The sequence below is a fragment of the Nycticebus coucang genome, chromosome 12, assembly GCF_027406575.1.
Source record: "Nycticebus coucang isolate mNycCou1 chromosome 12, mNycCou1.pri, whole genome shotgun sequence".
NCBI classification, from domain to species: domain Eukaryota; kingdom Metazoa; phylum Chordata; class Mammalia; order Primates; family Lorisidae; genus Nycticebus; species Nycticebus coucang.
This window is the reverse complement of record NC_069791.1, coordinates 32,647,999-32,665,330: the sequence shown is the minus strand read 5'-3', so window position 1 is coordinate 32,665,330 and position 17,332 is coordinate 32,647,999. Positions and strand designations below refer to the sequence as shown.

At 43.0% G+C, this 17,332-nt stretch overlaps 1 protein-coding gene across 1 annotated transcript in view; it reads left to right on the top strand.

Moving 5' to 3' along the window:
• The first annotated feature begins 577 nt into the window (after positions 1-577).
• The window catches only part of PPFIBP1 (PPFIA binding protein 1), a 172,047-nt gene continuing 155,292 nt past the window's right edge, over positions 578-17,332 (top strand). The window contains exons 1-2 of the mRNA XM_053554060.1: positions 578-772; positions 13,702-13,779. The gene's annotated coding sequence lies outside the window, so the exon portion shown is untranslated. The remainder of the gene's footprint in view (positions 773-13,701; positions 13,780-17,332) is intronic.

Genomic DNA, 17,332 nt, shown 5'->3' with positions numbered 1-17,332 from the left:
GCCACCAGTTAACAATTCAGAGCTGGGTCTCTGTTTCTAGGCTTCTCTTCCAAATCTTAGCGGAGTGCTTTTGGAGTTCTAAATTCCCTCCCCAAGGGAATACCCAGCAGTCCCAGGAGAAAGGGGCAGAAGGGTGAGCTGACGTTTTCCTTTATTTGCATGGCTTAAAGCTAGCCATTTTCTGCACCACGCGCCGTCGGGCTCGGACTTGCCCGTGACACCGAGGCAATTGTCTTTCATTAAACAGGAGGTTGCGGGGGTTACTTTCATTTCTGATCCGGAATATATACCAAATACACCAGGAAAAGTTAAAAAACCCCGATCCGCTAGATTCTCTCCCATCTCATTATCTCCTCTCTTCAGAGATAGCAGGAAAGGCAGCATTTTTTTCCATCAACACCCACTTCCAGTCCTGGGCTGGCTCAGCGAGGAATGTGTAAAATTAGTTGACTCCTGTGAGTGACTTGGGCCGGGCCCAATCGGCGGGAGCGCAGGCGCGGCCGGCCCCGCCCCCTTGCCGACTCTCTTTGGCTAATTCCTGCAGGGAGGGAGGAGAGAAGGGGCGGCGGGAGGGGAGGTACCTGGGACTGGGAGTGATGTCAGCTCCCGGCGCGGTGTCTGCCCGGATTCCTGACATGGTGTAGGGCGGGCAGGGTGGGGAAGGCAGCGAGTGGAGCTGAGTGCGGCGGGGCGGGAGAGCTGGGGCTTTCAGCTCCGGGGCGAGGAGGACCAGAACTTTTGGAACTAGTGCGGGCGGCTCTCCACCCCCCAGGTAAGGGCGTTTCGCTCGCTCGGAGCCCGGAGGGAAGTGGCACCGTTGTGTGGTTGCAGCTGGCTGTTGCGGCTGCTCCTCCGCTTCCCTGGTCGATTTCCTTTTCCAACTCCGGTCTCCCTGTGGGAACCGGCACTTTTTGGGGCGTGGAGGGTGGGGGTAGGGCTTAACTCCCGGGGCTCCGAACTACCTTAAGTGTGTAAACCATCTCCAGGATTGCACGTTTGGACACGTAAGATCTCGTCTGTGTCCTTAGACCCCCCACACCCTAGACTCCCAGTAATACTTTCAGCTGGAGGTGTGTGTGTGTGTGTGTGTGAGAGAGAGTGTGTGTGGAGGGCGTGATTTATAAATGCCACAAAATTTTTTTATGAATCATCGACTCAAAAATTATGCACTTTGAAAGATAAAAAGTTCTGTATTTTAAAAGCCCTCCATGGCCTATGATGTACTAAATAAAGAGTATCAACGCTGTTCTTATATATCAACGTCAAACATCCCTTTATAGAGTCCAGTCAGAATGTGAGACATTCAAAAGGGGTGTATTAATTATAAGCTTGTGAGAAAACTGGTCTCTTGGGGGCACACTTCCAAAACTCCAACTCTTAATTCACTCTTAACGGAGATCCCTTTTATAATAGCTGCCAAATTGGTCATCTGGAGGGGTTAGGTTAGGAGTCTGCTGGGAATCTCCAGATCTGTTTCCTGCGGCTGCTAGAAGGGGCTGGTAGTGGTGGTGTTAGGGATCATTTTTGGAGCGGAGAGTTTTTAACAGGGAAATGTGGTGGAAGGCGTGGCATACTAACTCTTAATTACAAGGACGTGAATTTTTCAACATGTGGGACCAAAACAAATCCTTGCGTTCAGTAAGAACTTCAGAGAGCAACAGAGAGAGCACTTAAAAGTCCAAGTTAGGTATTTAAAGAAAGCAGTTGCCTGTTGGGAGGATGAGAAGTGAAAGAATATGATTCTAATTTTTATTTCCTGTTTCAAACCCTTTCCTTTTTCCTACTTGGGGATTTTGTATGCTCAGGTCCCTAACTGGGTGTGATTGACTTTCTGGGGAAAAAAATTAACTCTATACCTGATTTAGAACTCTTGTTTATCAGAGCTTTAAGGCTTTTTGGGGGTGGGGAGGAGCAGAGAAAAAAAAAAATGCAGGACCTGAGGCTCCTGAGTCAAGTTCCCCCTTTAGTTCACCTGGAAGTTCCTATTCAGCAGTGAGGATCCTCCTGCTGCTAGGTCTGTAGGAAATAGCTAGTGGACTTCATGGTGAGTCAAAGTCTATGTCCCAGGCCTGAATGAGAGGGCATTTCCAGGAGATGGGGAAAGAAAGAAACCACAGCATTACGTGTAATAAACCCAACCAAATCAGGAAATGTGGTGGAGGCATTTATAGATGGAATTCTCTATCTTTGTAGCCAGATGAGAATTAGATTTCAGAGCTAGAAAGAAGTTTTTGTTTTGCTCTTGCTCATTTAACACCTGGGTCTGTATTGTTTTTAGTCCCTGAAAATAATGAAATAACACAGGGTGGATAAAGAGCAGTGCTTTACTGGGAAGACCAGAATATCTTAATTTTGGTTTGTGTTTTGGACTACAGCACAGAAATTGTGAATGGCTCTGCAGTAATAATGGTGAGCCAGTCTTTTCTGTAAATGTTCTGCTGGAAGGGGAAGTACGTGGAACATAGTTTATTTTCCAGTGTACTTTTCAGGAAGAGATCTGGAATTCCAGTAGGCCAATTCCTAGGCTTGCTGTAGCCTAGGCTGATAGCTGTTCATACTGCAACTTGTAATACTAAAAGATGGAGCTGCAAAACCAGATGGTTAAGATTAATTATCTTTAGGATGTTATCCTGATGTCTTAGATTCAGATTTGTACTTTCTTTCTAAGAAACGAGTCTTAGCTTAGGGTCTTGAATGTACCAAAGCTCTAACTTTAATTCACAGTTTAAGTAATAGCAGTAATTTTAAATATCTAGTTTGAACCAATATTCCTCTTGGTCCTTGTTTATGGTCCTTGTTTATGAGGCAGATGTGGTATAGTAAAACATGATACTTTTAAAGAACAACACTTCAGATGTTTGAGTTATTGAGAAAAATAGGTATGGCTAAATTCTTCTTTTTTTTTGAGATAGAGTCTTACTTTGTTGCTCTTGGTAAAGTGCTATGGCATCGTAGCTCATAGCAACCTCAAACTCTTGCCTCAACCACCCGAGTAGCTGGGACTATAGGCGACCACCACAACACCCAGCTAATTTTATTTTTTTGCAGTTTTTGGCTGGGGTTGGGTTTGAACCCGCCACCTCCAACATATGGGGCTGATGCCCTACTCCTTTGAGCCACAGGTGCCGTCCCCACCCAGCTAATTTTAAAGACGGGGGTCTTGCTCTTGCTGGGGCTGGTCTCAAACTCTTGAAGTCAAGCATTCCGCCTACCTTGGCTTCCCAGAGTGGCGGCTAAATCTTTTTGACCAACAACTATCATACTTTTGTACTTCTAATAGCTACTTTAAAAATTAGGGTCATCTGGCCTTCATGGACAAATGTTGACTTGAAATCCAGGACACACAGTTGTTCTAAATCAATGGTGCCTAACTTCAAAGGTGTCACAGACATTTCTTAGGAGCAAGTTTATCTAGGAAGAGTTAGTTAACTGTTTATCTAGTGTTTTGTCACTCCATGTACCACGAGATAAATCAGATCAAGGTCTTTTTTCTCTCAATTAGCTGACCTCTTTTAAAACCTGTTTTTCATATTCTTGAATATTTTTGTTTTTGTAAATCAATTTAGATTATATCAATAGTTTGTTACATTAAAGTTTTTGAGCTTTTCATCCCCCATATTTTAAAGTACCTATATTTCAAACAGCCAGTTTTTCAAAGTTTTAACTGAACGAAGACCTCTTTTTGCATTCTGTCTTTTCAAAGACATTATTACATGTCTCTGGCCTGGTCCGAATGTCACTGAAGGAGTGAATTAATGAATGCATATTTATTTGTGTTTGAGTTTGTGTCTTGATTCTTTATTTAAAAAATGTCACTTCAGGCTTGGCGCCTGTAGCTTAGTGAGTAGGGCACGGGCCACATACACTGAGGCTGGTAGGTTTGAGCCCGGTCGGGGCTTGTTAAACAACAATGACAACGGCAACCAAAAAATAGCTGGGTGTTGTAGCGGTCGCCTGTAGTCCCAGCTCCTCGGGAGGCTGAGGCAAGAGAATTGCTTCAGCCCAAGAGTTTGAAGTTGCTGTGAGTTGTGATGCTACAGCACTCTACTGAGGGCGACATAGTGAGACTCTGTCTCAAAAAAAAAAAAGAAAGAAATGTCACTTCAAGGTGAAAACATAAGCAGGAAGTATTGCGTAATGACTTTATATCCAGAGATTTCCCTAGAAAGTCATATTAGTTCTGGGCAGCGCCTATGGCTCAAGGAGTAGGGCGCCGGTCCCATATGCCGGAGGTGGCGGGTTCAAACCCACCCCCGGCCAAAAACCACACACACAAAAAAAGAAAGTTGTATTAAGTTAAGAAAAAAAAAGTTAAGAAAAAAAAAATCACAGTTGAGCAGCCAATTGTGAAAACTTTCAGGGGGCCATTATTATCATCATTATTATTTTCTTTTTTAACCATGGTTAAGGTTTAGATATGAGATTCAAAGCTGTTAAGGTTACTGTCACAATTTGATGCAGGATGCTGCTTGGGATAAAAGGGAGCAGATTGTCCTCTGGCTAGCATTTCCGTTCAACTGAAGGTTGATAATTTCACAATTAAATCAGCCATCAAACTGTCCCAAAACTGACACTGTCCAAAAACTGCTTGGGGCTTGTGTAGTTCCCTGCAACTGTATTATGTTTTGTCATTTGTTCTCAGATTCATCGCAGTGCATGTCAGAATCTTCTTCCTAGTTTAAAAAAAACAAACCCTACAGCTTTTATCACATATATTGATGCTTTATTATCCTGAGTTCATGGCTTTAAAAAACTAAAGTGAATTAATCCTCCTTATAAAATGTATAGAGTCTTCTATTTCTTTTACACTTTTCATTTAAAATGTAATAAATATTGATGCTCAATAATTTGGCATTAGATGATGTTTTAGAAAGCCAAGTGAGGAGAGTTTCTTTTACTTCAGCATGCTTTTTTCCACTTTGAAGGAAGTAAAAATACCAAACAACTAGATTTTAGATTTAAAAAAAAAAAAAAAAGTGAGCCCTTCCATTTGTTTTAAGTTCGCACACTTGTTAGTTTTAGGGTGGACAGGAAAGGTCTAAGTTCAATGTGTACTGATCTGTACCCATTGAAGAATTTCTATGTCTGCTATGTGGGTTTGGATTGAATGTTCCAGGTGGGCTTGTCACAATTCACGAGTTAACTTTGGTTATATGTCTCCCTGGAACTTGATGAGACTCACATTTTGACTGGTCTACAGGCACATCCTTGTTTTTTTGGCAGATGCAATGAATTCAGAATAAAAGGATCATTTAGTGGTTTCTGTACAGTGGTACACCTAAAAATATCTGTGACTGTTGGAATTATACAAACTAAAATGCGTTGAGTATCAGTCATCCTGGCAAAGGGTCATGTCTCAGATATGGATCATGTAGAAGGAAGATCATGTACCATAGTGTTTGGGGCAGGCTCTAGATTTTATGGATACCCTCTGGTCTCCAGAGTAGGTCTGGGTATTTTTACCTCCTTTAATTTAGGGGAATCAAACATTTGACACAAAAACAAGTTCTGGAGAGCAGGTGTGCTCATGCTCAGTGTGATTGTGGGCCTGTGTTAACAGGGCAAACCTAATTCGATCGATGAAAGAAAGACTAAATAAAAGAGGCTGTTTTAGTGGCAAGTCTATTTATAAAGAAGTAGCTGTTCTTATTATTTATTTATTTATTTTTGAGACAGTCTCAAGCTGTTGCTCTGGGTAGATGCTGTGGCATCATAGCTCACAGCAGCCTCCAATTCGGGCTCAAGCTATCCTCTTGCCTCAGTTTTTCTATTTTTAGTAGAGATGGGGGGTCTCTCTTTTGCTCAGGCTGGTCTTGAACTCGTGAGCTCATGGGCTCAAGTAATCCACCCACCTTGGCCTCCCAGAGTGTTAGGATTACAGGAGTGAGCCATCTGGCCCAGCCTTTTTTTTTTTTTTTAAACAATAGAAGGTGAATTCTCAAGAATGGCCAAATTCTTTAGGCAAGCAAGGTGAGTCTTAGAAAGAACTCTGTAAGCCTGTAGGGAAGAGTATGATCTGTTTCATAGTATGAATCTAATGATGTACCAGTCAATTACACAGAAGCTAATGCTCTACCATAATCACTAAATGTGTCTATGTTAACTTGTATTTCTATGCTTAGGACAGGGCTCACTGAGGTCCTTTTGCTGGCTCTTTGGCACTGTTCCACTTTTAGTACTTTGCATGGATGTTAGTTATCTCACCACCACAGAATTGTATGAGTTTTTTGAGGAAAGTTTATTTATTTGGAAGAAAATTAAAAACAAGGATGAAACTCCGTGGCCTGCTTTCTTCATCTCATAACTTGTCAGTGTGGCTGCAAACCATTATCTTTTTGTAAAGATAACTGGCTCTTATACCCACACATACTAAAGAATTTTACTTTGTTTGAATTGGAATTTGAACACGCTCTGTTTTTTCTTATGAATGATGGACAAGTCCAGTGAGCCTGTAGGTTCTCTTCCACATCAACCCTGGGAAGGGAGAGGGAGGAATGGAAACAGTGACAACTCAGAGAAACACTCTAGTTGAACCTGTGAATCTGCCAGGACAATTTGTGTGAAGTCACTTGGGTCTCAGTGTTTTTCCTCTGGATCAGCTGCCTGGATGGATGCTTTTGTCAAACTTGCAGGTTTTTGCATCCTCCACCTCCATCAGTGTGTGACTTTGCATAGCTGGGAAGCTGCTAAATACAGAATTAAGTTTTTCTCTACTCAGGGTACTTTGATGCTCAAGAATGACTTGCACTCCATGTCACCCTGTGGGGTAGACACAGCTGGAGGCCCAGGCAGTATCCTTCCTCCTACTTCTTCTCTACAACTGAACCCATTTTGTTTAATTCAGCACCAAGGCCAGTTAAAAGTGCTTGATTCCCCCAAATCCCTTGTAGCTGGGGGTTGTCTAAGTGTGGTAGTCCTGGTCAGTGAGATAGATGTAGGTAGCTGGACAGCCTCTATGGCAGTGGTTTTCAACCTTTTTTTAATCTCATAGCACTCTTGAACCTATAGTTAAACTTTGGCCCACTTAAATTATGTTGATCCACAAAAAACAAAAACAAAGAATACATTTACTGTGCTTTGAACTTCTTTTGAAAACAATTAATGATCTTTTAAAATTTTTCGTGGCACATCTATTTCTTCCTTCTCCCTGGAGAAAGTGGACAAGCCGTCTTATGACCAAAGACGAGAAGCTTGAAGGTTAAGGATGACTTTATAGAAAGTTAGGAGGAGGCTGGGAAGCTGATGGCATTTTGGAACTGCTGTACCAGACTCCATCCATCCATTTCTTGGCTTTGTATAAGAAAAACAAAGCAAAAATAAAATTTGGTTAAATCACAGCAGTTGAATCTGTTACTTGAGGCCAAGTGTGATCTTAACTGAATCTAAATTTACAAGATCCTGGTTCATTTTTTTCCATAAGAATTAAAAAGCATTGTTCTATATGAGGAAAGAAGGGTAGGACTTTGGAGCCACACAGATCCTCAACTAGAGTCTTAGATTTGCTGTTCCTTATAGTCTAAGATTGGCAAGTAATTTAACCTCTCTGGGTCTCAGTTTTCCCATCTGTAAAATGGAAGTACTGACATTTGTGTCATAGAATTTTTGCAAGATTAGAAAGAATGAGGATGCTCGACACCTGTGGCTCAGCCCCTAAGGCGCCAGCCACATACACCTGAGCTGGCGGGTTTGAATCCAGCCCGGCCCCGCCAAAAAACAATGACGGCTGCAACCAAAAAATAGCCGGGCATTGTGGCAGGTGCCTGTAATCCCAGCTACTTGGGAGGTGGAGGCAGGAGAATCGCTTGAGCCCGGGAGTTGGAGGTTGCTGTGAGCTGTGATGCCACGGCACTCTACCCAGGGCGACAGCTTAGGGCTCTGTCTCAAAAAAAAAGAAAAAAGAAAGAATGAGGAATTATTAACAGGGTAATGGCATATTTGGCACATAATAGATTTTCAGCAAATGGTGGCAGCTACTGAAAGACTATAGAAAGGGGCCTGAAGAGGGAGAGGGCAGGAATTCAGTTCTTCCTCCAGAGAGACGCTCATAAACACAGATGGGATGGCAGAGTGGTAGATTAGCTTTACAGCTGCCATCACTTCCCTCCATCTACTCATCATTCATTTCAACTGCTGTCTCTTGTCCTCACCCTACCTGCCCAAACCAGGGTGCTTAGAACTCTTGAGAAAGCAAAGGATGTCCTTATGAAAATTTTATTAGCTGTAAGATAGGGATAAAGGGTGTGAGACAAAGAATCAGAGTCAGACAAATGTGGATTAGAATCCCTTGTTGTTATCAGCTGTGTGATTTTGGTTAAGTCTTCAGTGAAATGGGAATAATTGGGTGGTTATGAGGATTAAAGGTGAAACGCAGACAGCTGTTTTCATGGCACACAGCATGTACTGCACTGGTGACAGAGATTGTTATTATTTCACTGAACATTTGTTAAGCAATTCTGAGCCTTGGAACAAAGTCTTCTTGGAGATGAAAGGATAAACAAAACATCTTTACTGGAAGAGTATTCATATTCAGGAGATGGAGGCTTAAAAGGGATGGCGTACTGTACACATAACCAGAATAAAAGGCAGATTTAGAATTCTAGTTAGCTGTTAAAAAGACTGAAAAGAATGTACTGACTTGTACAGATGTTCTAATACATATATTTAAGAAAATATATATTTAAGAACATATTTAAGAAATATATATATATATTTTTTGTAAAGAAAAAAACCAAGCACACAATATGGCTCACATTTGTCTGTGCATGGAAAACCCTAAGTGGGTGACTTATGAGGGTTGAGATTAGGATGGTAGAAGGATGAAGGGAACTTTTTTTTTTTTTTTTTGGCCAGGGCTGGGTTTGAACCCACCACCTCTGGCATATGGGACCGGCGCCCTACCCCTTTGAGCCACAGGCGCCGCCCGATGAAGGGAACTTTTTAATCATACTGTCTATTTTACATTACTCTTGAAACATAAAACATATTAAATTTAAAAACATCAATGTTTGGGCCGTTTGGAGTTCTTTGGGGGAAGATCGTGGTATGAACCAGGCTAGTCAGCAGAGCAAAGGAAGAGATTGAGTTTAATGAAGTCCCACTAGTGGCGGTAGGATTTGAATGGGCCTTGAAAGGTGGGTAGGAGGTTTTGAAGAGTCAGTGGGGAAAAAGGCGCACACTTGGGTTTGGAGCAAAATGTAGGCCATAGTGAGATTAGATTTAGAAGAAAGGTCAGTATTGGGGCCAGATTTTACAGGTTTTTAGGGAGAGTGACAAGATTATACTTTAAAGTGGAATTTTTTTTTTTAAGGTGAGAAGTGAGAGAGCTATTATTTTACAAAGATGACTCTGAAAATAGTGTGTTGAATGTTACTAGGGAGTGTATGTGGCAGAGGGTGGAACACGATAAATCAAATTCTGCAAAAAGTTTTTTAGAGACAAGGTCTTGCTGTGTTTCCGTGTTGGAATGCACTGGCTGTTTACAGGCACAAACAGCACGCTGCAGCCTCAAACTCTCAGGCTCATGCTATTTCCTGCCTCACCCTCATGAGTAGTTAGGACTACAGGCATACACTACATTGCCTGGCTACGTGATAGTTGTGTTTTACAGGGAAATATGAATTAAGATCGAGCATCTGCAGTTCGAGATTCCATCACGACCCGTGACAAGATACAGTGTTTTCACTGTGTAAATGGTTAAAATAATAGTACCCGTCTCATCCAAATCTTAGGATACTAAAACAATAATAATAGGTAATAGTGCTAGTTATATATTAAACACTCTTCTAAGGGTCTTACATATTTTGACTTAGATTAGTCCCATATTACAAACGAGGAATCTAAGGCACAGAGAAGCTAAGCAACTTTCCCAAGGTTACACCCAGTGTGTGTGTTGGACTCAGGCTTTGAACTCAGGCAAGTACAGCTCCAGGGCTGGTATCTTCAAGCCACTTCATAGCCCTGTCTCTCGTGGCATTCTGTACTTGGCAGGTTAGGAGCTGGTAAGAACTATTAATCAATATTATCCACATAAATGTGTGAGTCAACAATTTAGAAATATAGTTTTGGAGTTTAGGCGAAATCCTGGATTGATGGATCACCCCCATAGTGCTATTATGTGGAGAGAGGATCAATGAACCCCCCAAGCAAGAGGATGTGGAATGAAAAGAGAAGCAAGGACACAGTCTTCAAGGAGCTCCTGACCTTCAGAAGTGTTCAGGCAAAAGAGAAGTTATTAGAAGAGGTAGAAGTAGAGGATGCATGTGGTCTGGAAAAGCAGCACACCTGACACCAGTGGACTGCCCACCATCAGTGCAGTGACTCATCCAGGGGTAGGTCTGGAAGGCAGCCCCTGCTTCAGCTGCCAGGTCATTCATGAACTTGGAGGGAGCAGTTTTAGGAGCTTGGCAGTGATGAAATCTAGAGTGCAAGAAACTGGACTACATGGGTAGGGATGAGCAGCAGGTGGCCCACTTCATCCCTTCTATGAACTGACCCAGGAGAGAGAGCTTGGGTGTGAGGAGGGTGCAGGGAGAGAGGATGATGTTAAGCTAAAGGCAGGAAGGAGCGAGTGCAGAGTCCTGGGGAGAAGGACAGGACCAATGGATTCAAAATCCAGGGAGGTTGTTGGTTAGCCAGGAATTCCGTAAGAACCCATCCTCAGATGGAATGGAAGAAAGGATGGGGGAAATGGAAAGAAATGTGATGGGAAGGAAAGAGAGTTAAGTTCACTGCTGGTGGGCTGTATTTTTCTGTTGAGTAGGAGGCTGTGAAAGGAAATGCAGAGAGGAGTAACTCAGGCTCCTGGGAGGCTGGCTCTGGGGATTATTGTTATGCAGGGGAAATTCGAAGAATGGAAACTGACTCTTAGCCAGGATGTGTCTCCAGGCAGTAAGTTAATTTACTGAAGTGGAAAGTAGTGGTACAAAAAAAAAAAGAATGAAATTAGACAAAGGAAAACTTGACTGTGTTTGAAGGAGGAATTTTTAGGCGACCAGACTTAATGGTTCACAGATCAATTGCTTGGAGAAAACTGAGCACTAACCCTAGTGAGGAACAGCCTAGTTCTGGAGCCACAGCCAGGTTTGGTTACGACAGAACCATCAAAGCACCAGGAAATACTCTTTAGAAAGGAGTTGTCCAGCAGCGAGGTCTGGGATTACATGTTGCACCTGAAAGGTTGCCTTTAGTCTTCAGTTTGTGATTATTTCTAGAAAGATCTTTAGTTGAAAAGACACTGGGTGGTGACATTTCAGTAGATTCATTGTTGTGATACCAGAGGATGGGAGAATAGGGTTGAAGAAATGCGATCAGAATGCGATACTAAAAATCATCACCACATCTGTGCATGGGTGATTTGGGTGGTTACTTTGGAAGATGCTGGTAAAGGGTTGTCTACATCTGTGTAGATATTTAGAGAGGCACAATATTCTTGAATTCAGTGGTTTTTAGTTGGACTGGCTACATAATTTGTGGAGTCCAGTGCAAAATGAAAATCTGTGACTGCTGGCCGGGCGAGATGGCTCATGCCTGTAATCCTAGCACTCTGGAAGGCTGAGGCTGGTGGATCGCCTGACCTCAGGAGTTCCAGACTGGCTTGAACAAGAGTGAGACCCCATCTCTAAAAACAGCCGGGCATTGTGGCAGGTGCCTGTAGTCCCAGCTACTTGGAAGGCTGAGGCAAGAGAATCACTCGAGCCCAAGAGTTTGAGGTTGCTGTGAACTGTGACACCACCGCACTTTACGGAGGGCATCAAAGTGAGACTGTGTCTCAAAAAAAAAAAAAAAGAAAGAAAAGAAAATTTGTGACTGGTTATTCAAGAAATGGCAAAAAGTGCCGTTAATGGCCAGGCAGGGTGGCTTGTGCCTGTAATCCTAGTACTCTGGGAGGCTGAAGGTGGGTGGACTCAGGAGTTTGAGAACAGCCTGAGCAAATCGAGACTCTGTCTCTACTAAAAATAGAGAAATTCGTTGTATTTTGTAGTTCACACACGTGTATGTATACTATTCTTACCAAAACAGTAGAAACAGGGCACGTAACTAACTCAGCTACTTTTATTTCACTTCTTGACATGCACACATTCTATCAACACCCACCTTTGGCCTACTGATGGTTTAGGGAAGTACCAAAAGGAGAAGAAACCATGAGTTGTCCTGTTTTTTTCTTTCTGTGTTGTCATTTTTAGCATAAGTGTTTAGGTAACATAGGGAAGTGACATGAGTAAGAGAGGCTGTGTGGGGTTCCTTGGTCATCAGTGTTTCTTAGAAAGACATTTTTACGTGCGGAGCAAGTTCTGGTTGGAATGACATAGCTTCTTGGAGCTCGGAGCCCCCACCCACCTGCTTACTCAGTTGTATTTGTAGCTTTGCCCTTGCTTTGAGTCTTGCTGAACTCCCACACGTGGGGAGTTCACTGGAATCTGCTCACAGGGCATTGCCATCAGTGTGTGAACGGGGTGGCCAAGAGCATTGTCTGTGCCTAGTACGGCTCTCTTCTGCTCACACTAGTGCTCCATTGTCCAATCAGACCTCATTTCAAAAGCTCAAAGTTAAAATTATGAAGATTCTCAAGATGGTGACAGAGCCTTAAACTGGGTGTGGGTCCTTTTGAGCATGGGGTCCTGTGCGACTGCCCAGGTCACAGGTCCAGGAAGATGGCCCAGCTTCTCAGAGTCAAAGATCTCTTTTCAGTCTGAGTTTCCCGCTGGTCTTCAGGTCTCAGCTTTCACTGTCAAGGTTTGCGAGCATGGTCATTCTGTCAAGCATTTTTTTGAATCTCTCTCTGTTGCCTCTGTTGCCTCGGTTCACATCTCCATCATTTCTGATCTAGACACTGCAGTGAGTCCCTTCTCTTTGTTCTGCATCTTTCCACCACACCAGACAGATTTTCCAAATAAATTTAGCACCAGGCCACCTCGCCTGTGCCAGAGCTGTCTTTGACCTCCTGTGAGCTGTAGCTTACAGCACGTTCTCATACTGGTGTTCCTGGGATGGAGACTGCGTAGAGACAGGCTTGGTTTGTCCCGCACAGTATTTAGGAAATTTTAGTCAACAACTGGTTTGAGAGGTTTCACTTATTGAAATTCACCTAATGAAGTACAGATTTAAAAAAGAGAAGATTTGGCTGCTGTAGGCTCTCGTTTCCTTCTGCTTTGCTACTGCTCAAGACAGCAGGGTGGACTGGACGTGAGGAGAAAGAGCTGTGGATTCACCTTTTTTATTTTGCTTGCAGTTTTTGGCCGGGGTTGGGTTTGAAACTGCCACCTCCGGCATATGGGGCCGGGCGTCCTGGTCCTTGAGCCACAGGTGCCCGCCCTGTTCACCTTTAAGGCATATTGACTCTTTGCTCTGAAACACCAGTCTTCCCTTCCACTTGTGTAAATTGAAAGCAAGTATCTGCTTGTTCTCAGGGAGTGCTGTGCAGCGATCTGATTGCTAGATATTTTAGTCTGAGAAATTAAGTTCTCTGTTCATAATGTTAAGTTGGGTGTATGCTTTGCAGCAGCCTTTAGTTGCTTTTTCAGGAAAAATATTTCTTAGGTCTCACTTGGTATTGTCACCTCTGTGTCACCTGATGACCCTCATCTAATCTTGACCTCATTCTTTAGGCTTGTCAGTCCTGTGCAGCGGCTGGAGTGCCTTCAGTCCGTAAGCCTTGTTTCCCTACTGCTCTGCTCTTCGCTTACCCTGTCCTCCTTCCTCCAGGCCCACGTGAAAGTAGTTCACCAGGAAAACTTCGTGGGACTCCCATAGCGCAGCCCACGAACGTTCGCAGGACATCAGGTAATCACGTTTTTGGATTTTAACCATTCAAGTACCAAGTGCTGGTGAGTTGAGGTTGTCTTCCATGGCACCTTCCAGCCCAGTGTTTTGAAGATGCTGTGATTCTTCCATTGCCATGTATTTGATAACTATTTTTTTGAGCTTGTACTTTGTGCTAGGAACTTCATTTGCACTATCTCAGTTAATTACGAGGGTAGTGCTAGCATTATCTCCATTTTACAGGTAAGAACGGACTCTCCAAATGGCTCTCTGGGTTTGTCTTAAACTACACCTTTGCTGATAGGACCTACTACCTAGTAGGAACTCAGTAAGTATCTATGTGATAGGAGTAATGGTTTCTTCAACCATCATGCATTGAGGCCTAGGCCATACTCTAAGGGGATGCAGAGGTGACTCAGATAGAAAAGATGTTATGGGTTACACTCTGAGCTGGGCTTCATACCTGGCATGAATGTGGCATGGAGTTAGATGGGCCTAAAAACTGTGTTTTATTTTCCTCACTGTCAAAGGTGAGCAATAATTGTATGTACTTTTTGTAGCAGTGGTTTTTGACTGAGGTGATTTTGGCCTGTATGAGTCATTTGGGAATGTCAGGAGACCTTTTTTGTCACAACCTTGAAGTGTGAGCTCCACTGCCATTTGGTGGGTCAAGGGATGCAGACAGCTGTCCTCTGATGCGCAGGACAGCCCACCCCCCACCCCCCCACCAAAGAATTATCTGCCCCGAAATGTTAATAGTGCTGAAGTTGAGAAACGCCGCCTTGTAGGGTTGCGAAGATGAAACAACATAATGAATGCAAGGAGTTTGGCAAAGTTAGTTGTTACTCTGAGAAAACCACCTCAAAGACTGTAAAATCAGCTCTTAAAAGGCAAACCTCTAAAGACTTAATTTCTGCAGCATCTTTGATTCTCCCAGTGGAAAGCCTTATGCTAAGGATTTCATGCTCTCCTGTTTAGACATGGTGACAGACTCACTGGAGATTGTTTATGTTACACTGTGTACTATCATGAGCTGGTGGGGATGGATCAGAGCTGTAAAAGCAATTATTAGTTTTTTAGGGTGTTCCTAGTAAACTTCCTGCTTGCTTAACTAGTTTGTTCTGTGGCGATAATTTCCATGTGCCGGTTTAAATCCTCTGATGGAAAATGTTTTGGTTAGTGAATTCCCAAAATATGTTTTGATGCATGGGATATGAGAAGCTTTGTTTTCACGTCAGGAAGGCTTATGTTTTTCTCTGCCTAGACTGAAAGCCACTTTACCCTTGTTACTGCCTCACCTGCCTTTCTGTGGGAGTGGGGTGGAGAGGTGTTGGATTTCCATCTATTGTTGAGTGGATTTACACTTGAAATTATTCAAAATTTTTTGTAATTACAAAAGTACTATATGTACCTTAGCGAAGATTTAAGTAGTATGGGAAAAGAGGCAGAGAAGACGGCGGCTTGGCGCCTGTGGCTCAAGCGGCTAAGGCGCCAGCCACATACACCTGAGCTGGCGGGCTCGAATCCAGCCCGGGCCCGCCAAACAACAATGACGGCTGCAACCAAAAAATAGCTGGGCGTTGGGGTGGGGTGCCTGTAGTCCCAGCTACTTGGGAGGCTGAGAGCAGGAGAATCGCTTGAGCTCGGAAGTTGGGGGTTGCTGTGAGCTGTAAAGCCACGACACTCTACCCAGGGCGACAGCTTGAGGCTCTGTCTCAAAAAAAAAAAAAAGAAAAAAGATGCAGAGAAGACACAGTATAATTACCTACCCTTAGTGTGTTCCATTTTTCTATTTATGTATTTTTTTTTCCGTAGTTGAAATATTCTGAGTATATAAGTTTATGTCCCACCATTTATTTTTTTGAGATAGTGTCTCACCCTGTTGCCTGAGCTCACTGCAACCTCAAACCCCTGGGCTCCATCATACTGCCTCCTCAGCCTCCCAAAGTTACAGGTGTGAACCATCATGGCTGGCCACTGTCTCACTATTTTTAAAATTTTTATTTATTTATTTATTTGAGACACAGTCTCACTCTGTTGTCCTAGGTAGAGTGCTGTAGTATCATGGTTCATAGCAATCTCAAACTCTTGGGCTCAAGTGATCCTCTCGCCTCAGCTTCCTGAATAGCTGGGACTACAGGCACCTGCCACAACACCCAGCTGGTTTTTCCGTTTTTAGTGGAGACAGGGTCTCATTCTTGCTCAGGCTGGTCTCCAACTGCAGAGCTACCCTTCTCAGCCTCCCAGAGTGCTAGGCATAGGCCACCGGAGCCAGGCCTCACTATTTTCTTTTTTTAACTTGACATTGTTTTATTTGCATTTCCTCATGCTACAAAAACATCTGTTGATATTTCTAAGGACTATAAAAATATTCCATCTGGGGGCGTTTCATGATTTATTTAATACCATTGTGAAGCATATAGCCTATTTTCAACTGCAATGAGCATCTGTGCAGTCAGCAGTTTCCTGTATTGGAAATAATTCTCTTCTTTACAATGGAAGATGAGAAATAGAATCAAAGAGTTGGGGTGTGTGTGGATATTTGATCCATGTTATCAGTTGCCCAAAAGCTTCTACTAAGTTTTAGCAGAGCAATGCTCTCATTTTAATAGTATTTGATGACTTTTTAGGAGCAAGGGCATTTTGTTTTTCTTTTTTATATATTTACTATGAATAAAATCAAATGTATTTATATGAGTATCTTCTCACACCATTCATGTACTCTACCCCTTTTATTTATTGGGAATTAGTATTTTTCTCATTTGTCATAAACTCTAGTTCATATATTTTGGTTATTAATCCTTTAGCATAGTTGCTGTAAATATTTTCACCCAGTTTTTTCCCGAATTTATTTGGTTTATCTTTTAATTTTGTTTTTAGTGACATAGAGGTTTAAAATTTTTAGGTAGTCTATTGATTTTCTTTCCCACCTGGGGCCTTCAACTTTTCTATCTTCTGAAACTAGCCCTTTCTGCTCTGGAAGTCACCATTCTGAATAATTTGATGTTTAAAATTATGGTGGGCCTCAAGTGCTTATGCATCCATACATATTATGGAAAAGCTGTCACATCTCTGTGTGTGTGTGTGTGTGTGTGTGTGTATGTGTATGAGAGAGAGAGGGAGAATGAGAATAGGAAAGGTTGGTGAGAAAAGATAAAAGAGAAAGCTCTGGTTTTCTTTTCCATTCCTTTAGGGTAGAGGTGAGCTTACTAAAGGCAGGGGGCTGCCATAGATTCCCGAAGTGGCAGAGAGACTGGCATCAGAGCTTGCTGAGCAACAGACGGCTCTGGCCGGCACAGAGTTGTGTTAGGTATTTGGTAGTCCGCGAGAAGGCGAACAGAGACTGTGGCCACATTCTATCTATTTCTCACCCCTTCAGTTTTGTTCCCTGAGGCTGTAGGCTCTGTAGCTCAGCTTTATCCAGGCTGCTCCTCCTGCCCCGTGAGTGGACTCCCAGGAGCCCAGAGCCCTCCTGGTGCCCCCAGGTGTACTAACCACACTCACGCTCACCTTGCTCTCTTGCACTCAGCTGCTTTGCAAAGCCCTTTCATCAGGGCTTTTATAGATGCTTCTC